The 23103-nt window shown below is 39.6% G+C and overlaps 1 protein-coding gene across 1 annotated transcript in view; it reads right to left on the minus strand.

Annotated features, from left to right (window-relative positions):
* The window catches only part of tnip1 (TNFAIP3 interacting protein 1), a 48881-nt gene extending 40560 nt beyond the window's left edge, over positions 1-8321 (minus strand). The window contains exon 1 of the mRNA XM_061901931.1: positions 8180-8321. The gene's annotated coding sequence lies outside the window, so the exon portion shown is untranslated. The remainder of the gene's footprint in view (positions 1-8179) is intronic.
* Between the last annotated feature and the right edge of the window lie 14782 nt (positions 8322-23103).

Raw genomic sequence — 23103 nt, forward strand, 5'->3', positions numbered from 1 at the left:
AACACAGCAGCGAGAGTCCCGTTCAGAGCGGAGCCAGCAGGAAACCATCCCAAGCGGAGGCGGATCAGCAGCGCAGAGATGTCCCCAGCCAATACACAGGCATGCAGTACATGGCCACCGGATCGGACCGGACCCCCTCCACAAGGGAGAGTGGGACATAAGGAGAAAAAGAAAAGAAACGGCAGATCAACTGGTCTAAAAAGGGAGTCTATTTAAAGGCTAGAGTATACAAATGAGTTTTAAGGAGAGACTTAAATGCTTCTACTGTGGTGGCATCTCGAACTGTTACCAGGAGGGCATTCCAGAGTACTGGAGCCCGAAATGAAAAAGCTCTATAGCCCGCAGACATTTTTTGGGCTTTGGGAATCACTAATAAGCCGGAGTCCTTTGAACGCAGATTTCTTGCCGGGATATATGGTACAATACAATCGGCAAGATAGGATGGAGCTAGACCGTGTAGTATTTTATACGTAAGTAGTAAAACCTTAAAGTCACATCTTAAGTGCACAGGAAGCCAGTGCAGGTGAGCCAGTACAGGCGTAATGTGATCAAACTTTCTTGTTCTTGTCAAAAGTCTAGCAGCCGCATTTTGTACCAACTGTAATCTTTTAATGCTAGACATGGGGAGCCCTAATCCAAATCCTCAACATTCAAATAATTTCTTCTTGAAGCCGAACCACCGCCAGACGATGGACCCCCTGCTGTTTTTATTGGGAATTAAGTTTTCCTTCATTTGTTACCAGATTCACACCTTCTTTCTCTCGTATTGCGACTCCTACGGCTATGTTAGCATCACAGCTAACGTTACCCAGTCTGCTGGACGAGGGCGTTTACGTATGTGACGTATGACGTGACAGTATGTGACGTGTGTACGTTTGTGCGCCTGCATGTCTGTGAGAAGGAGAGACAGGAAAGAGTGAGAAGAGCCTGTAGTGTAATGTCTGCAGCTAAAAGCAACTGCGTTAGAACGTATACTCAAATATTACGATATACCGGTAGTCATTTTCTATATCGCACAGAGACAAACCCGCGATATATCGTATATATCGAAATATCGCCCAGCTCCAATCGAGATCCTCAACATTCAAATAATTTCTTCTTGAGTTTTATTAGGTTGGTGGAAATTATTTCAATAGATCTAGTTCAGGGGTCTCAAACTCAATTTACTTGGGGGCCACTGGACGCTGAGTCTGGGTGAGGCTGGGCCGCAAGAAAAGATTTCTTAAGCATTTTTTTGCATACTACTCAGCATGTCTAGTTGTATAATGACGTTTCAAATTGTATTCCTTGTGCACGGCAACTTTGTCTGTGCAAATAAGACACGTCGGGGTGCCGCTGTGCTCAACAAAGAAATATTGCATCTCCCACTTTTCCTGGAATTGTCTCTGTTCCATCCATCCATCCATCCATCATCTTCCGCTTATCCGAGGTCGGGTCGCGGGGGCAACAGCCTAAGTAGGGAAACCCAGACTTTCCTCTCCCCAGCCACTTTGTCTAGCTCTTCCCGGGGGATCCCGAGGCGTTCCCAGGGCAGCCGGGAGACATAGTCTTCCCAACGTGTCCTGGGTCTTCCCCGTGGCCTCCTACCGGTTGGACGTGCCCTAAACACCTCCCTAGGGAGGCGTTCGGGTGGCATCCTGACCAGATGCCCGAACCACCTCATCTGGCTCTTCTGGGGCGGTTTAGCTCGGTTGGTAGAGCGGCCGTGCCAGCAACTTGAGGGTTGCAGGTTCGATTCCCGCTTCCACCATCCTAGTCACTGCCGTTGTGTCCTTGGGCAAGACACTTTACCCACCTGCTCCCAGTGCCACCCACACTGGTTTGAATGTAACTTAGATATTGGGTTTCACTATGTAAAGCGCTTTGAGTCACTAGAGAAAAAGCGCTATATAAATATAATTCACTTCACTTCACTTCGATGTGAAGGAGCAGCGGCTTTACTTTGAGTTCCTCCCGGATGGCAGAGCTTCTCACCCTATCTCTAAGGGAGAGCCCCGCCACACGGCGGAGGAAACTCATTTCGGCCGCTTGTACCCGTGATCTTATCCTTTCGGTCATGACCCAAAGCTCATGACCATAGGTGAGGATGGGAACGTAGATCGACCGGTAAATTGAGAGCTTTGCCTTCCGGCTCAGCTCCTTCTTCACCACAACGGATCGGTACAACGTCCGCATTACTGAAGACGCCGCACCGATCCGCCTGTCGATCTCACGATCCACTCTTCCCTCACTCGTGAACAAGATCTATCCTATCCTATCCTATCCTATTCTATCCTATCCTATCCTATCCTATTCTATCCTATCCTAATGAGCAGTGGTTTGACCTTCTACTACCATACTACCACTTTGATAGACAGCTATAAAAGCAGAAAAAAGTCACAACAAATGCAAACGTCACAATCCAACAACATAAAGTCAAAACGCGACTAGTCAAAACATAACAATACAAAGACGGAAGGAAAGTGGCTTCCTGAGATAGAAAGCTGAAAACAGTGTAATGAACACATTTGGAAAAGTAAGTGAAGTGTGACCAGAGGTGGGTAGAGTAGCCAGAAATTGTACTCAAGTAAGAGTACAGATACTCTAGAGATGTATTACTCAAGTAAATGTAAGGAGTAGTCACCCAAATATTTACTTGAGTAAAAGTAAAAAGTAAGTTGTGAAAAAACTACTCAAGTACTGAGTAACTGATGAGTAACCTGATTACGGCAAAAAATAATGCACAAAAACATAAAAATAGCAGTGAGCAAATTCAGAGCCAGGAATATCTCTTAAGCAACTAAAACAATATTATATATTAAATAATAGTACATTAAAATAAAATTTAAAAAAATGGCACATTGAGCCACAATAACATAACAGCACCATAACCTCAGTAGGCATTCATTGAGTTGATTGATTGATTGATTGATTGATTAAAACATGTATTAGTAGATTGCACAGTACAGCACATATTCCGTACAATTGACCACTAAATGGTAACACCACAATAAGTTTTTCAACGTTTATCAATTACTTAGTAAATGACCAAGTCGAGGTGATCTACCTCATATATACATATACATATACATACACACACATCATTTATACACACACATATCATATGTATATATATATATATATATATATATATATATATACATTTATATATACAGTATATAATTTTTATTTATTTATTTTGCCGTTTTTGTTCACATGTTGAAGATGTTTTAATGAATATACATGCATGTTTAACATATAGATTCCTATCTTTCATGAAGACAAGAATATAAGTTGGTGTATTACCTGATTCTGATGACTTGCAATGATTGGAATCAGACGTTCACGTTTTCAAATGGAGGAGAAAAAAAGTTCCTCTTTTCTGTCTAATACCACATGAAGGTCGTTGGTATTTGGCATCTTATTTGTCCAGCTTCCATATTTGTTTTTATACACTTTACAAGAAATACATTTGCGGCAAACTCCGTAGTTTGCTAGCTTGTTTGCGCTGGCTTTCGGAGACTCTTATTTTGTTAACGCAGGCGCGATGGAGCAGCACTTTTATTGTGAAGACAGGAACTGTGCGATCAGTCTTTAGGCTTAGATCGGGAAGTACGGTTGAAATGAAAAGTGTCTTTTTTCCTTTACACTTTTGATTGATTGATTGAAACTTTTATTAGTAGATTGCATAGTACAGTACATATTCCGTACAATTGACCACTAAATGGTAACGCCCCAATAAGTTTTTTAACTTGTTTAAGTCGGGTCATGTGACTGCCTGGCTCTGTTTGATTGGTCCAACGTCACCAGTGACTGCATGTGATTGGTGAAAAGCAGGCATGCGTAGATCCTACTTTGAAGCTCTGTCATTAACCAAAAAAAACATTAATAGATCGATTAAAAAAAAGTAGCGAGTAGCGAGCTGAATGTAGATAAATGGAGCGGAGTAAAAGTAGCGTTTCTTCTCTATAAATACACTCAAGTAAAAGTAAAAGTATGTTGCATAAAAACTACTCGTAGAAGTACAATTTATCCCAAAAGTTACTCAAGTAAATGTAACGGAGTAAATGTAGCGCGTTACTACCCACCTCTGAGTGTGACTACATTTCAGTTATAAATTACTTGTTTTATTTTTGCAATAATATCAGTATATTATGTTCAAGCAGTTGGTCCGTCGCCTTAATTTGCTTCGTTGTCACTTCCGTCTTGTACGACGCGTCTTTTGTGGCTTAAAGTTGTGTTGCAGCTTTACATAATTGTGTTGTGGTATTTGTCTTTGTTGTGGCTTTTGGAATCATTCCGTAGCTGAAAGTTGTTGTGTTGCAATTTATGATTATTTTCTTTTTGCGTTTGAAGTTGTTGCGACCTTTCTGATCTACGTAAGATATCAGCCGTTCTTAGTTTGCTGGCAGACGATGGTGATGATGTCACAGACGGGCAAACAGACTTCAGTAACGTGTAAGGTCATTATATTTAAAATTGTTAAACTTCATATAAAGAATGCTATTTTTAAATCCAATGTTTTTCTTGTTCTACTATCGATAAAAACCGATCGATTTCCTTTTGAAATTATGTTTTAAAAGGCAAACTTGCAAAGCAGAGATCAATATGGTTGAATCGAAGTCATATAAATCGATATATCTATATATCGGTTAAACATCACACCCCTAGCATTTGGGCTATCCATAAGTCTCGAATACTTGAAATCAAACCATGGAGGCATTGCGGAGATTTTTATAAAACAACCTTGCATTTCTTCATACCTTCTTTAAACGAGCAATTTGGAATATCCTTCGTCCTGTGACGTTTTTCACACCGGAGACGTAAGCGGATTATCGAGAATTTGTATAAGTTTACCTAAGGTGCTTTGAGCGAATCATCTATGGTGGTCCACACTGTAGTCAATAAGCTCCTTCTTTTACTCTATCCTTTTGTCGTGGAGCAGACTGGATCGTACATGCACATGCATCCTACACTTTTTTGATTGATTGAAACTTTTATTAGTAGATTGCACAGTTCAGCATATATTCCGTACAATTGACCACTAAATGGTAACACCCGAATAAGTTTTTCAACTTGTTTTAGTCAGGGTCCACGTAAATCAATCAATCAATCAATCAATGTTTACTTATATAGCCCTAAATCACTAGTGTCTCAAAGGGCTGCACAGACCACCACGACATCCTCGGTAGGCCCACATAAGGGCAAGGAAAACTCACACCCAGTGGGGCATCGGTGACAATAATGACCCAGTGGGACGTCGGTGACAATGATGACTATGAGAACCTTGGAGAGGAGGAAAGCAATGGATGTCGAGCGGGTTTAACATAATACTGTGAAAGTTCAATCCATAATGGATCCAACACAGTCGCGAGAGTCCAGTCCAAAGCGGATCCAACACAGCAGCAAGAGTCCCGTTCACAGCGGAGCCAGCAGGAAACCATCCCAAGCGGAGGCGGATCAGCAGTTCATTGTTATTCACTGTTGCCATTTCTAATACAAATTAGCGTATGGTTTTAACATATATCTGTCAGTAAACCCCATATGGAAGCACTAAAAACTACAACATGGCTGACGGGGAGAAGACGCTGTCAAAATGTAGGCACGTAAGTAAAACTGCCCACGAAACGGCACATCCTGAAGAGACGGTCAGAAAGCAGCTTGAAAACGGTCTGATAAACATAATCCGTGCAAATATATTTGTACCACGAATTGATTAATGTGGACCCTGACTTAAACAAGTTGAAAAACTTATTCGGGTGTTACCATTTAGTGGTCAATTGTAAGGAATATTTACTGTACTGTGCAATCTACTAATAAAAGTATCAATCAATCAATCAATCAAAGTTTTGACCAAAGAACCACCATTACATATTATGTAGTCAACAAGGAAGTATTTTAAATGGACAAACAAATCATACTATGACCACTTAAGGTAACAAATGAATGGTATGAATTATACTTTTATGTGTCATACAAACATATAGTAGGCCAGTTTTTCATGTGATTCTTAAAGGGGAACGTTATCACCAGACCTATGTAAGCGTCAATATATACCTTGATTTTGCAGAAAAAAGACCATCTGTTTTTTTAACCGATTTACAAACTCTAAAAGGGTGAATTTGGCGATTTAAACGCCTTTCAATTGTTCGCCTGTCGGAGCGATGACCTTTCACCCGTGACGTCAAATCGTGAAGCATCCCGCCATTTTCTCAAACACATTACACACACCAAGTTAAATCAGCTCTGTTATTTTCCGTTTTTTCGACTGTTTTCCGTACCTTGGAGACATCATGCCTCGTCGGTGTGTTGTCGGAGGGTGTAACAACACGATCAGGGACGGATTCAAGTTGCAACAGTGGTCAAAAGATGCGAAAGTCCCTCGTTTGTTCCGCACACTTTACCGACGACAGCTATGCTACGACAGAGATGGCAAGAATGTGTGGATATCCTGCGACACTCAAAGCGGATGCATTTCCAACGATAAAGTCAAAGAAATCACAAAGGTGACTTTTGTTGATGTTATTGACTTATGTGGAATGTGCTAATCAGACATGTTTGGTCACGGCATGACTGCAAGCAAATCGATGCTAACATGCTATTTAACCTAGCTGTATGTACATATTGCATCATTATGCCTCATTTGTAGCTATATTTGCATCCAACCTTTCCCTCCACCCACATTTAATGCCAAACAAACACATACCAATCGTTGGTTAGAAGGCGATCGCCGAATTCGTCCGCGCTTCCTCCCGTGCCGCTGTCTGTCGTGACATGGCTCAAAAGCTTCTGTTTCTTCTTTAATGTCGTTTTCGCTACCTGCCTCCACACTCCAACCATCCGTTTCAATACATGCGTAATCTGTTGAATTGCCTACGGCGCTGAAATCCGAGTCTGAATCCGAGCTAATATCGCTATACCTTTCTGTGCTATCCGCCATGTTTGCTTATGGTGGTTTCACGCAGTGACGTCACAGGACAATAGACGGGTGTATATACCGATTGTCATGATCCGTAGTCTGGATCATGTTTAGTTTAGTTATTTTCTGTTAGTTTGGACTCCCTTTGTTGTTTGTGTACCTGTTTTGTGAGTCAGTTTGGTCACCATGGCAACGTATTAATTTCACCTGCTGAGGGTTCCAGACGCACACCTGTTTTTGTTAATTACTTCCTTATTTAAGCCTGCCTTGTCCCGTCAGTCGGTCTTGGTCCCTTGTTTGCGGTATGCAACTGTTTCGTTGGTAATTCTAGATTTCTTGTTACCTGATCCTGTGCTAGTGTTAGCATTAGCTTCTGTGCTTTCGCCACGCGTTTCTTTTCGTCTGTTTTTGTACCAGTGTTTTGTTATTAAATCATTCTTACCTTTTAGTTGTTGTCCGGAGTGTCTATGTTTGCGTTGGAGGAACGATCCCGCATTAAAATGCGACCCCCACGTGACAGAAATTAATATGTTGCCATGGTGACCAAACTGACTCACAAAAAAGGTACACAAACAACAAATGGAGTCCAAACTAACAGAAAATAACTAAACTAAACATGATCCAGACTACGGATCATGACACCGATGGTGTAAATCAGGCACTTTGAAGCCGTTTTTCGGGATATTGCGTGATGGGTAAAATTTTGAGAAAAAACTTCAAAAAATACAATAAGCCACTGGGAACTGATTTTTATTGGTTTTAACCCTTCAGAAATTGTGATAATGTTCCCCTTTAACAGCAGAAACCAGCAGCTGATCGTCCTTAAGTCTAAGCTGCAGGCCTTGTTGCATAGGACACTCTACATCTGCTACCATTGTATATCAGTCATATTTTTTTCCATACCTTTTTGTACCTAGTCCTCCGCATACAATCTGATGTTACATGAACCTCACTGAACAGGCCCCTCACGTCATTTTCGGTTATCTAAAAAGATCCTCCGTGTTATTGGAATGGGTTAAAAACTGCAATGCTCTACGTAAACATTGACATGACGTTCCACTGGCATATTAAACGCAATAGTTTAAAAGGCATTAGCTGAGATTTTTCTTTGACAGCAGACAAAAGGTTGCTAAAACACTGGATGAAGATTCCAGGAAAGAACTAGAAGAGCACATTTAAGTTTGAATGACTTCATCTCCTAAAATTTGGCAACATTTTGTTATCAGCAATACAGTCCAAATTTCAAGTCAAATAAAAAACATGTATATACAAGAAACTCACCCACTCAAATTGGCCTGTGTCGGCAAACCATGCCCTTTTTTAAGGAAACTGATGAATAGAGGGGAAGCAATTTCACGGTGAGACTTGGGGAATTCCCATAACCAAGCAAAATGGCTTCAGACTGTGAACAGGAGCTCTAGTGTGTGTGCGTATGTGTGTGTTTGTGTGTGTGTGTACGTGTGCATGCAACACTGTGTTCTGAGAGAATGACACAACACACGAGAAATATTGAAAAACATTGAATTGTCTTGTTTGTATTAGCTGGAGGCCTCTATGCCACGCTGCAAACATTGATGCGCCTCACTTAAAGTGCATGTCCAGAAAAAAAAGGTCCAACAAACAAATCATATACACGCTGTACTGTACATGCATTGTACACCATGGGACCACAACTCAGAAAAAAATACGAAATCACTTTGTATAAAATTGTGAAAATCCACTGCAATGGAAAGTCTCATTGCACTTATCCCTCGCAGAAGGGGAAATTGAAGAAAATAAGCAAAATGTGGCATATTGAAATGCAACATAACAATATCTGCTGATCTTTTCAGAATGATGATTGAATGTGGCATTCATAGGCTGTCCGTGCCATTAAAACACAGTGTGACTGTCTGCAGTATTATTTTTGTTGCCTTGGATTTTGGCATTTTGAAGGGGATTTCCTTGCTACATGTGTTTTTTTTTTTTTTTTCTTCTTTCCTCTTTTTAGGGGCTACAACAGCTGTACTCACACATCTAGATGCAGTGAACTGACACAGTGACAGAAGTGTCAAGATATGAAATTAGGTGCATACATTTATTACAATGCAAGTTACATTACTTATACAAACCCCGTTTCCATATGAGTTGGGAATTTGTGTTAAATGTAAATATAAACAAAATACAATGATTTGCAAATCCTTTTCAACCCATATTCAATTGAATGCACTACAAAGACAAGATATTTGATGTTCAAACTCATAAACATTGTTTTTCTTTGCAAATAATAATTAACTTAGAATTTCATGGCTGCAACATGTGCCAAAGTAGTTGGGAAAGGGCATGTTCACCACTGTGTTACATCACCTTTTCTTTTAACAACACTCAACAAACGTTTGGGAACTGAGGAAACTAATTGTTGAAACTTTGAAAGTGGAATTCTTTCCCATTCTTGTTTTATGTAGAGCTTCAGTCGTTCAACAGTCCAGGGTCTCCGCTGACGTAGTTTACGCTTCATAATGCGCCACACATTTTCGATGGGAGACAGGTCTGGACTGCAGGCGGGCCAGGAAAGTACCCGCACTCTTTTTTTTTTACAAAGCTACGCTGTTATAACACGTGCTGAATGTGGCTTGGCATTGTCTTGTTGAAATAAGCAGGGGAGTCCATAAAAAAGACGGCGCTTAGATGACAACATATGTTGTTCCAAAATCTGTATGTACCTTTCAGCATTAATGGTGCCTTCACAGATGTGTAAGTTACCCATGCCTTGGGCACTTCTGCACCCACATACCATCACAGATGCTAGCTTGTGATCTTTGCGTCGATAACAGTCTGGATGGTTCGCTTCTCCTTTGGTCTGGATGACACAATGTCGAATATATCCAAAAACCATTTGAAATGCGGATTCGTCTGACCACAGAACACTTTTCCACTTTACATCAGTCCATCTTAGATGATCTCGGGCCCAGGGAAGCCGGCAGCGTTTCTGGATGTTGTTGATAAATGCCTTTCGCTTTACATAGTAGAGCTTTAACTTGCATTTACAGATGTAGCGACCAACTGTATTTAGTGACAGTGGTTTTCTGAAGTGTTCCTGAGCCCATGTGGGGATATCCTTTAGAGATTGATGTTGGTTTTTGATACAGTGCCGTCTGAGGGATCGCAGGTCACGGTCATTCAATGTTGGTTTCCGGCCATGCCACTTACGTGGAGAGATTTCTCCAGATTCTCTGAAACTTTTGATGATATTATGGACTGTAGATGTTGAAATCCCTACATTTCTTGCAATTGCACTTTGAGAAACGTTGTTCTTAAACTGTTTGACTATTTGCTCACGCAGTTGTGGACAAAGGGGTGTACCTCACCCCATCCTTTCCTGTGAAAGACTGAGCATTTTTTGGGAAGCTGTTTTTATACCCAATCATGGCACCCACCTGTTCCCAATTAGCCTGCACACCTGTGGGATGTTCCAAATAAGTGTTTGATAAGCATTCCTCAACTTTATCAGTATTTATTTCTACCTTTCCCAACTTCTTTGTCACGTGTTGCCGGCATCAAATTCTAAAGTTAATGATTATTAGCGCAAAAAAAAATTGTTATCAGTTTGAACATCAAATTTGTTGTCTTTGTAGCATATTCAACTGAATATGGGTTGAAAAGGATTTGCAAATCATTGTTTCCCGTTTATATTTACATCTAACACAATTTCCCAACTCATATGGAAACGGGGTTTGTAGTAGTATCAAGGGATATTCAACCAAACTATTTTGAGGGCCACATTTCTGAAAAGCCAAGGACCGATGGGCACGACTTCTCCCTTCACAACTCGTCTTACTTTGTATCGTGCTTGAGGGCTATATAAATATGATTTCAGCAATTTGAGTCATTGAATCAAGCTCCTCTAAAGTGGATATTTAATTGTGGTCTATTAGTTTTTTTATCAGTTACAGGAGTGCACTGCTGTTTTTTTTAGGAACTTCTGCAAAACAGCTAGTCAAAGATCATCTTAATGACAGCATTCTGGTGTTTTAAGAATCTGCTGCAAAAGTTTCAACTGAATTCGTCTGTCTGCCACCAGTTGAAAAGCCTAAGTGATAAAAAGACAGTGGCTAAAATGGAAAGTTAATGAACACCACAGGTATAAGTGAAGAAGTTGAACAAATGACTCCTGACTGCATATGAAGGAAACCAGCTAGAGCAGGGGTCGGCAACCCGCGGCTTCTGAGTCGCATGCGGTTATCTAGCGCCGCCCTAGTGGCTCTCTGGAACTTTTTCAAAAATATATGAAAAATGGAAATGATGAGGGGGAAAAAACATATTTTTTGTTTTAATTTGGTTTCTGTAGGAGGACAAACATGACAGAAATCTCCCTAATTGCTATAAAGTATCAATCAATCAATCAATGTTTACTTATACAGCCCTAAATCACTAGTGTCTCAAAGGGCTGCACAAACCACTACGACATCCTCGGTAGGCCCACATAAGGGCAAGGAAAACTCACACCCAGTGGGACGTCGGTGACAATGATGACTATGAGAACCTTGGAGAGGAGGAAAGCAATGGATGTCGAGCAGGTCTAACATGATACTGTGAAAGTTCAATCCACAATGGATCCAACACAGTCGCGAGAGTCCGGTCCAAAGCGGATCCAACACAGCAGCGAGAGTCCCGTTCACAGCGGAGCCAGCAGGAAACCATCCCAAGCGGAGGCGGATCAGCAGCGCAGAGATGTCCCCAGCCGATACACAGGCGAGCAGTACATGGCCACCGGATCGGACCGGACCCCCTCCACAAGGGAGAGTGGGACATAGGAGAAAAAGAAAAGAAACGGCAGATCAACTGGTCTAAAAAGGGAGTCTATTTAAAGGCTAGAGTATACAAATGAGTTTTAAGGTGAGACTTAAATGCTTCTACTGAGGTGGCATCTCAAACTGTTACCGGGAGGGCATTCCAGAGTACTGGAGCCCGAAATGAAAAAGCTCTATAGCCTGCAGACTTTTTTTGGGCTTTGGGAATCACTAATAAGCCGGAGTCCTTTGAACGCAGATTTCTTGCCGGGACATATGGTACAATACAATCGGCAAGATAGGCTGGAGCTAGACCGTGTAGTATTTTATACGTAAGTAGTAAAACCTTAAAGTCACATCTTAAGTGCACAGGAAGCAAGTGCAGGTGAGCCAGTACAGGCGTAATGTGATCATACACTGTTTGTATTAAACATCCTTCACTGATTCGAGTATTTGGCGATAGCCGTTTTGTCCTACTAATTTTGGCGGTCTTTGAACTCACCGTAGTTTGTTTACATGTATAACTTTTTCCGACTTTCTAAGACGTGTTTCATGCCACTTCTTTTTCCGTCTCCTTTTGTCCACCAAACTTAACGTTGTGCGTGAATGCACGAAGGTGAGTTTTGTTGATGTTATTGACTTGTGTGGAGTGCTAATCAGACATATTTGGTCACTGCATGACTGTAAGCTAATCGATTCCAACATGCTATTTAGGCTAGCTGTATGTACATATTGCATCATTGTGCCTCATTTGTAGCTATATTTGAGCTCATTTAGTTTCCTTTAAGTCCTCATAATTCAATTTATATCTCATAACACACTATCTGTATGTAATATGTCTTTTGATTTTTTGCGGCTCCAGACAGTTTTTTTTTTGTATTTTTGGTCCAATATGGCTCTTTCAACATTTTGGGTTGCCGACCTCTGAGCTAGTGCAACACCTTAGTTACATAAATCACATTACCAAAAAAAAAATGTCACTGCCAAAGGGGAGAGGACTCAAAGTGATACCTTGGTTATGTATATCATAAGTTTTACCCCGTGAGTAATAGCAAAGTTAAAGGGGAACATTATCACAATTTCAAAAGGGTTAAAAACAATAAAAATCCGTTCCCAGTGGCTTGTTTTATTTTTCGAAGTTTTTTTCGAAGTTTTTTTCAAAATATCCCTAAAAAAAGCTTTAAAGTTCTTGATTTTCGCTATTTGCGATGAGACTGTCCATTTCCCTGTGACGTCATACAGGGCTGCCAATACAAACAACATGGCGGTTACCACAGCAAGATATAGCGAAATTATCTCGGATTCAGACTCGGATTTCAGCGGCTTAAGCGATTCAACAGATTACGCATGTATTGAAACAGATGGTCGGAGTATGGAGGCAGATAGCAAAAACGAAATTGAAGAAGAAATTGAAGCTATTGAGCGAATAGCTATTGACGCTAATCGGCCATAGCGTGGGTGTACCTAATAAAGTGGCCCGTAGCATGGCTGCCTTATTAGCATCGCCGGTAAAATGTGCGGACCAAACGATCAGGACTTTCGCATCTTGTGACACTGGAGCAACTTAAATCCGTCGATTGGTAAGTGTTTGTTTCGCATTAAATGTGGGTATCTAGTTTCAAATGTACATACAGCTAGCGTAAATAGCATGTTAGCATTGATTAGCGTAGCATGTTAGCATCGATTAGCTGGCAGTCATGCCGTGACCAAATATGTCTGATTAGCACATAAGTCAACAACATCAACAAAACTCACCTTTGTGATTTCGTTGAATTAATCGTTGCAAATGCATCTGCAGGTTATCCATACATCTCTGCCATGTCTGTCTTAGCATCACCGGTAAAATGTGCAGACACTCCGGCAAATTCAATGGGTGTCTTGTGGCAGATTTCTTGCCAGTGGTGCAACTTGAATCCCTCCCTGTTAGTGTTGTTACACCCTCCGACAACACACCGACGAGGCATGATGTCTCCAAGGTTCCAAAAAATAGTCGAAAAAACGGAAAATAACAGAGCTGAGACCCGGTGTTTGTAATGTGAAAATGAAAATGGCGCGTGTATTACCTCTGACGTCATCGCTAAAAGACCGATAAACAGAAAGGCGTTTAATTTGCCAAAATTCACCCATTTAGAGTTCGGAAATCGGTTAAAAAAAATACATGGTCTTTTTTCTGCAACATCAAGGTATTTATTGACGCTTACATAGGTCTGGTGATAATGTTCCCCTTTAAAAATATCAATGCAAGGATCGAAAGGTAGGGACTTTACGGAGGAAGTACACAAAAGCACAGTTGGCAGACAAGATGCAGGTGAGTTTATTACCAGGCAAAGGTCGGTAAACAAAGGACAGTCCTACATAGCAAAGGTATCCAAAAGGTGGCAGGTCGGAGACAATAGCTGAAAACAGGAAAAGGTCGATAACGAGAATGATCAGGAACGAGACTGCCGATACGTGACATGAAGTACAAAATAACTGGCACATAAATGATAAATAAATGATACATGGGTTGTACTTGTATAGGACTTTTCTACCTTCAAAGTACTCAAAGCGCTTTGACACTACTTCCACATTTACCCATTCACACACACATTCACACACTGATGGAGGGAGCTGCCATGCAAGGCGCTAACCAGCACCCATCAGGAGCAAGGGTGAAGTGTCTTGCTCAGGACACAACGGACGTGACGAGGTTGGTACTATCAATCAATCAATCAATCAATGTTTACTTATATAGCCCTAAATCACTAGTGTCTCAAAGGGCTGCACAAACCACCACGACATCCTCGGTAGGCCCACATAAGGGCAAGGAAAACTCACACCCAGTGGGACATCGGTGACAATAATGACCCATTGGGACTAGGTGGGGATTGAACCAGGGACCCTCGGGTTGCGCACGTTCACACTTAGTGTTGCCATACTTGCCAACCTTGAGACCTACGATTTCGGGAGGTGGGTGGTGGGGGGCGTGGTCGGGGGAGGGGTGGGGGGCGTGGTTGGGGATGAGTATATTTACAGCTAGAATTCACTGAAAGTCAAGTATTTATATATATATATATATATATATATATATATATATATATATATATATATATATATATATATATATATATATATATATATATATATATATATATATATAAATACTTGACTTTCAGTGAATTTTAGCTATATATATATATATATATATATATATATATATATATATATATATATATATATATATATATATAAATACTTGACTTTCAGTGAATTTTAGCTATATATATATATATATATAAATACTTGACTTTCAGTGAATTTTAGCTATATATATATATATATATATAAACATTTACATATACATTTATGTGTATATATATATATATGTGTGTATATGTGTGTGTATATGGGCAGCACGGTGGGCAGGGGTTTGTGCGTCTGCCTCCCACCTCCAAAAACATGCACCTGGGGATAGGTTGATTGGCAAGCCGGAGTACCTGGAGGGAACCCACGCAGTCACGGGGAGAACATGCAAACACCACACAGAAAGATCCCGAGCTCGGGATTTAACTCAGGATCTTCGTATTGTGAGGCACATACACTAAATTAACCATGATTCAGTTAATTTATGGGCCATTCCAGGCAACTTTTTTTTTCATGTTTTTTTAAGGTTCCCAATAGGGGTGTAACGGTACACAAAAATTTCGGTTCGATACCTACCTCGGTTTAGAGGTCACAGTTCGGTTCATTTTCGGTACAGTAAGAAAACAACAAAATATACATTTTTGGGGTATTTATTTACCAAATTTGTAAACAATGGCTTGATCCTTTTAACATTGGGAACACTATAATAATTCTGCCCATGTTAATCCACATTAAACTGCCTCAAGTTGTTGCTTAGATTAAATAAAATGACACAACTTTTCTTCTACATATAAAAAATGCAACATTTAACAGTTTCAAGTCAACTCATCATGCTTAATTTATTACAGCATTGAGGAAGCCTGTAGTTGATTTTTATTATGTAAATGTAATATTTTTATCAACATGTGATAGCAGGGACCCTGCCATTCAAAACTAGGCTGCTACATTACTAATGATTAATATAACTATAGCTGAAAATGTATCCCTGAACACCATGGAGTTTATGTAGGCTTTATGATGCACTTAATTTATTTTATACACTATCAGAGACAGAAACTCTTCATTTAATATGATGTCCTTTTTTGCTGCTTCAACACACCTCAATCAACACTGTCTGTAACACACACACACACACACACCGCAAAATGAGTTAACGTTTCGCTAAAAGCTAACTAGCCTTCACCTAAAGTCAGGACTGCGAGTGAGCTGAGCTGCAGTTTGTTTCTAGAAGGTCAACGGGCTCATAGTGATGTTTAGAAAGTAGTTGACTTGGAATATAATTTGAGGAGAGTGAGTTGCTCCTTTGCTAAAGATCTATCTGTTAGACATCGACACTAAAGCGCTGAGGACATGCGCTCTGAATACGCATTGCTGATTGGCTTTGTATGTAACCAATCAGATGGTTGTGTGGGCGGGACAATGCAGGGTGCTGTGTACAGACGGAGGCAGAACGAAGCGGAGCAGCTTGTTAAGACTTGTTGAACTCGTTCGGTATTCCTCCGCACCGAACCGAAAATCCCCGTACCGAAACGGTTCTATACAAATACACGTACCGTTACAACCCTAGTTCCCAAGCTTAAGATGATTTATTTGACGATAACAGAACTTTTTAGCATTGGATTACCAGATACACGAACTACAGCAACATCACATTATTGTTAAAAGCATGTTGACAATAATTACGTTACATTGATTGAACAAAAAAAGGAAAAATAAAAAAAACGGTAACAATGCTGTGCTGAGATATTAAACCTTATCTGCCAATTTATAAAGCCAGACCACTGGCAGTAAGATTTGGTATCCACAAAAATTATTTGCATCATTTTTTTTTTTTTTTTTTTGCATTTGAGTGCCTGTGATGAGGTAGCGACTTGTCCAGGGTGTACACCGCCTTCCGCCCGATTGTGGCTGAGATAAGCACCAGCACCCCCCGCGACCCCAAAGGCAATAAGCGGTAGAAAATGGATGGATGGATGGCATATGAGCGCTTGATTGTTGAATACAATGACATACCCACTACCTAAATGTATGTAATCGAGGAGCTACAGTCAGTGCAGTCATCAGAAACATATGAGTCTTAAAGCGTCCCCAATGGTAAACTATTGTAACCGAGGGTCTGGTAAGATGTAGTTCAAGCTCAACAATCTTGTCTCATTCTTGTCAGGAGCTCTCCTTTTCTCACCAGTCACACATCCGGCCTTCACAACAATAGGGCAATGGCTCACATTCCACCGAACTGCACCAACAACATTATGATCTCTGTAAAATGGATTGCACTTTTTTAAATGCTGATTATAGTTTCTATGGATTACAGTAAACTCGTTGGGTTCAGTGATACGCTGCGTGCAATCAGGAGAGAGAGAGAGATTCGTGAAAAAAATATTTAGAAACAGCTGCTTCGTTGCTGTTAAGCTGGTGAAAGAGATCATAAACCATATTTACATATTTTACAAAACCACATTGAACACATCATGACGAGCTCAGGGTAATTATGAGCATCTGGCAAAAGTAATTATAAAGTTACTCAGTAGTCAATAATAATAATGTTTAGTAATTACTCTGTAATTATTCATTACGGAGTATAACTTGAATGTGTCGTAAAATACGACAGCGGAGACCCCGGACTGTTGAACGACTGAAGCTCTTCATAAAGCAAGAATGGGAAAGAATTCCACTTTCAAAGCTTCAACAATTAGTTTCCTCAGTTCCCAAACGTTTATTGAGTGTTGTTGAAAGAAAAGGTGATGTAACACGGTGGTGAACATGTCCTTTCCCAACTACTTTGGCACGTGTTAAAGCCATGAAATTCCAAGTTAATTATTATTTGCAAAAAAAAGTAAAGTTTATGAGTTTGAACATCAAATAGCTTGTCTTTGTAGTGCATTCAATTGAATATGGGTTGAAAATGATTTGCCAATCATTCTATTCTGTTAATATTTACATCTAACACAATTTCCCAACTCATATGGAAATGGGGTTTGTATGTATATATATATATATATATATATATATATATATATATATATATATATATATATATATATATATGTGTGTGTGTGTGTGTTAGGTTTGGAGAAAACACAGAGGCTATTTCATCCCTACAAGCCTGTTTCGCAGGTTTCTCTGCTCTTCAGGGATTTTATTCCACAGAAACCTCAAGTGTATCCATCTATCTATCTATCTATCTATCTATCTATCTATCTATATATATATATATATATATATATATATATGTATGTATATATATATATATATATGTATATATATATATATATATATATATACATGTATATATATTCATATATATATATATATATATGAATATATATATATGTATATATATATATACACACATATATATATATATACTGTGTATATATACATATATATGTATATATATGCTGTATATACACACATATATACATATATATGCTGTATATACACATGTATAGATGTGTGTATATATGTATATATATATATATATATATATATATATATATAAAGGTGTGTGTGTGTAATTGATGTTTTTGTTAACATGTTAAAGGTGTTTAGTAAAATTACAAGCATGTTTAACGCACAGATCTCCTTCTATCATGAAGAGAAGAACATGTGTTAATGTTTACCTTATTCTGATAACTTATATTGAGTATAATCAGACAGGATCCACAGCAGTTGCTGATATAAGTTCCACCACTTCGAATTTACATTGTGGAAGAAAAAAAAAAAGTAATCCTCTCTTTCCAACACCAAATAAAAGTGGTTATTTTCAGCTTTTTTTTTTTTTTATCTGTCCAGCGTCCATACTCGTTTGGTATATCCTTTACAAGAACTGAATTGGAGTCATCTTGCGAGCTTGTTTTATGAGACTCTTATTTTGTTGGCACAGGCAGAACGGACAAGTGCTTTTATTGTGAAAGCAGGAACTGTGCTGTAGGTCTTCATACGACTGACAGGCGGTGCGGAGAGAGAATCTGTTGAGTAAAAAAAAGTGTCCATGTCATTCCTGCCGGTCTCCTTTTGTTCCTTCACAATGAGCTCGCAGCAGCCAGCGTCATCTTACTAGATCCTCGGGTGCCATTCATGTCAATCAAATGACGAAGGTGACGTCATAGTGAAGATTGGTCTTTTTTTGGGCACCCCTTCGCCTTCAGTGTTTTTATGAAGTAATTGATTCATAAAAACACTGAAGTTATACGTTGTATTTTATATTTGTGTTTTTTTTTAGACCATATTTCTTATCTTATAGCATGTTTTCTTTTTAAAAGTCATGTCAAATGTAAAAATTGTCCCAAAATCAATTATATGGATTTTTATCAATTTTAATGGGAGACACTTTTGGGTTTAAGTGGTCATCCATCCATCATGTTCCGCTTATCCGAGGTCGGGTCGCGGGGGCAGCAGCCTAAGCAGGGAAGCCCGGACTTCCCCATCTCCAGCCACTTCGTCTAGCTCTTCCCGGGGGATCCCGAGGCGTTCCCAGGCCAGCCGGGAGACATAGTCTTCCCAACGTGTCCTGGGTCTTCCCCGTGGCCTCCTACCAGCTGGAGGTGCCCCAAACACCTCCCTAGGGAGGCGTTCGGGTGGCATCCTGACCAGAGGCCCGAACCACCTCATCTGGCTCCTCTCGATGTGAAGGAGCAGCGGATTTACGTTGAGTTCCTCCCGGATGACAGAGCTTCTCACCCTATCTCTAAGGGAGAGCCCCGCCACACGGCGGAGGAAACTCATTTCGGCCGCTTGTACCCGTGATCTTATCCTTTCGGTCATGACCCAAAGCTCATGACCATAGGTGAGGATGGGAACATAGATCGACCGGTAAATTGAGAGCTTTGCCTTCCGGCTCAGCTCCTTCTTCACCACAACGGATCGATACAATGTCCACATGACTGAAGACGCCTCACCGATCCGCCTGTCGATCTCACGATCCACTCTTCCCCCACTCGTGAACAAGACTCCTAGGTACTTGAACTCCTCCACTTGGGGCAGGGTCTCCTCCCCAACCCGGAGATGGCATTCCACCCTTTTCCGGGCGAGGGGGTCATATTATTATTATTTTTTCTACATTATAACACTTCCCTGGGGTCTACATAACATGTAATGGTGGTTCTTTGGTCAAATTGTAGCACAGATTATGTTTTACAGACCATCTTCAAGCCGCTTTCTGACCGTCTCTTCAGAATATTTACGTGCCTCCACTTCTACAGCGTCTTCTACCATGTTGTAGTATTTAGCACTTCCATATTGTCATGATCTGCTACTCGGATCATGACATAGTGTTTTTATGAAGTAAAATATTATCGGCTGGGGACATCTCTGCGCTGCTGATCCGCCTCCGCTTGGGATGGTTTCCTGCTGGCTCCGCTGTGAACGGGACTCTCGCTGGCTCCGCTGTGAACGGGACTCTCGCTGCTGTGTTGGATCCGCTTTGGACTGGACTCTCGCGACTGTGTTGGATCCATTATGGATTGAACTTTCACAGTATCATGTTAGACCCGCTCGACATCCATTGCTTTCCTCCTCTCCAAGGTTCTCATAGTCATCATTGTCACCGACGTCCCACTGGGTGTGAGTTTTCCTCGCCCTTATGTGGGCCTACCGAGGATGTCGTAGTGGTTTGTGCAGCCCTTTGAGACACTAGTGATTTAGGGCTATATAAGTAAACATTGATTGATATTCTGGTTTTGTATCACATCCTTGTAGTATTTGACTCCTTAGTTCCTGGTGGCACTTCCTGTTTTGTTTCCGTTTTCATAGTAACCCATTTGTGTCACCTGCCTTTAGGTTTTCACACGCACCTGCTTTTTGATTATCCCTTCTATTTAAGCCTGCGCTTGTTTTTCATTCGGTCTCGGATTCTCATTTGCTTCCATGCAACAGGTGACGTCGCTATTCCCGCATTGTGGTAAAGACTTTTGTGTACTTTAGCTTCCACGCTATTCTGTTGTTTGACCATAGCTCATATGCTAGCGCTTTCTGTTGGTTTTGTTGTTAGTGCCTTCCTGCAAGTATATTTGTTCTTAGTTTGTTTAGTATAAAAATAAATCCTCATTCTTACCTTTACGGTGTGTTCCATTCCACTGCATCATATGCTAGCGCTTTCTGTTGGTTTTGTTGTTAGTGCCTTCCTGCAAGTATTTTTGTTCTTGGTTTGTTCTTTAGTATAAAAATAAATCATCATTCTTACCTTTACGGTGTGTTCAATTCCACTGCATCAACAAGACAATGCAACCACACCACGATGCCAGCTGAGTGTCATACATATGGAGTCTACTGACAAATTCAAATGATACGCTACTTTGTAACAGAAATGGTAGTAGCGGAGGATGCATGTGCATCTACGAGCCAGTCTGCCCCACAACAAAAGGACAGAGGAAAAAAAACTTTAATGGCAGACTCGCTCAAAGCACTTAGTAAATTGATACCATATATGGAGATATCTGCTGACCTCACACTTGGGAAAAACGTCACACATCGGGAAAATTTCAAACCGCTTGTTTTGAGGAAGTATGAAAGAAGGCATCCATCCATCCATATTCTACCGCTTATTCCCTTTTGGGGGCGCTGGCGCCTATCTCAGCTACAATCGGCAATAATGTTTTATAAATATCTCCGTCATGCCCCTATGGTTTGATATTTTAAATCTTTGGGACTTATGCAGATCCCAAATACCCAAGTCGAGGTACCAGTAGGTAAGAAAATTTGTTTTTGCATAATAAATCCCCTCACTGAACCAATTACGATAAGTATGTTAAAGTACCACACACTAAAAAATGCTGGGTTATTTTGATGACACAATTTATAAGTTGCTAGTGTTGGGTTACATTCTGAAATAATTTTTATGAAGAACAATGTATTTTTTGCGTTATAAGGGTATTATTTTAACTCAGTTTCTGGGTTATTTAAAATTATGAACATTTTTTGGGTTGTTTTTAAATGAGTAACACATTTTTGGTTTAAAAGGCTTTTTTAATATCAAGAAGTTACTTTTTTTCAAGGGACTGTTATTATGGATTAATCAAATTACCATTATTTTTAACCACCCAACATTGAGTTATTAAATAATTCAACCCAATAGTTTGGTTGGGAATAACCCAAAATTAAGTTATCATAACTCAAGTTTTTGTTTAAATAGTTAAATGCAAAAGTTGGGTTGAAGAAATTAACCCAAAATGTTGAGCTAAAAAAAAAACTATAATAAGGGGTTCTTCCTTTTCTGAACCAGCAGGTGGGTTAAATTTTGAAGTTATTTTTATGACCAGCAATCCATTTTCTGGGTTATAAGGGTATTATTTTACTCAATTTCTGGGTTTTCAAAATTATGAACCACTTTTGGGTTATTTTTCAACAAGTAAAGCATTTTTGGGTAAAACGCTTTCTTTTTTTTTATTAAAAAGTTATTTTTTTCTTGAAGAGAATTTTATTATGGATTAATCTCATTAACATTATTTTCAATCACCCAACATTAAGTTAGCATAACTCAACTTTTGCGTTTAATGATTCAACGCAATAGTTCGGTTGGGAATAACCCAATATTAAGTTATCATAACTCAACTTTTGGGTTAAATAATTCAACGCAAAAGTTGGGTTGAAGAAATTAACCCAAAATGTTGAGTTAAAATAACTCAAATTAAGGGCTTCATCCTTTTCTGAATCAGCAGTTGGGTTAAATTTTGGAGTTATTTTTATGAAGAGCAATCCATTTTTTGGGTTATAAGGGTATTATTTTAACTAAATTTCTGGATTTTCCAAATTATGAACAATTTTTGGGTTGTTTTCAACAAATAACGCATTTTTGGATAAGAGGCTTATTTTTTTTATTTTTAATTAAAGTTACTTTTTTTTGAAGGAAAATTATTATGGATTAATCTCATTAACATTAATTTAAATCACCCAATATTAAGTTAGCATAACTCAACTTTTGGGTTAAATAATTCCACCCAATAGTTTGGTTGGTAATAACCCAACATTAAGTTATCACAACTCAACTTCTGGGTTAAATAATTCCATCCAATAGTTTGGTTGGTAATAACCCAACATTAAGTTATCATAACTCAACTTCTGGGATAAATAATTCAACCCAATCGTTTGGTTGGTAATAACCCAACATTGAGCTATCATAACTCAACTTTTGGGTTAAATAATTCAATGCAAAAGTTGGGTTGAAGAAATTAACCCAACATGTTGAGTTATAATAACCCAAATTAAGAGGTTTGTCCATTTCTGAACCAGCAGTTGGGTTATTTTTTTAACCCAACATGTTTTAGAGTGTACTGTACTTCTAATATGTATTGTCTATGAGCTAAACATACATTA

The sequence above is a fragment of the Nerophis ophidion genome, linkage group LG05, assembly GCF_033978795.1.
Source record: "Nerophis ophidion isolate RoL-2023_Sa linkage group LG05, RoL_Noph_v1.0, whole genome shotgun sequence".
In the NCBI taxonomy this organism is placed as follows: Eukaryota; Metazoa; Chordata; class Actinopteri; order Syngnathiformes; family Syngnathidae; genus Nerophis; species Nerophis ophidion.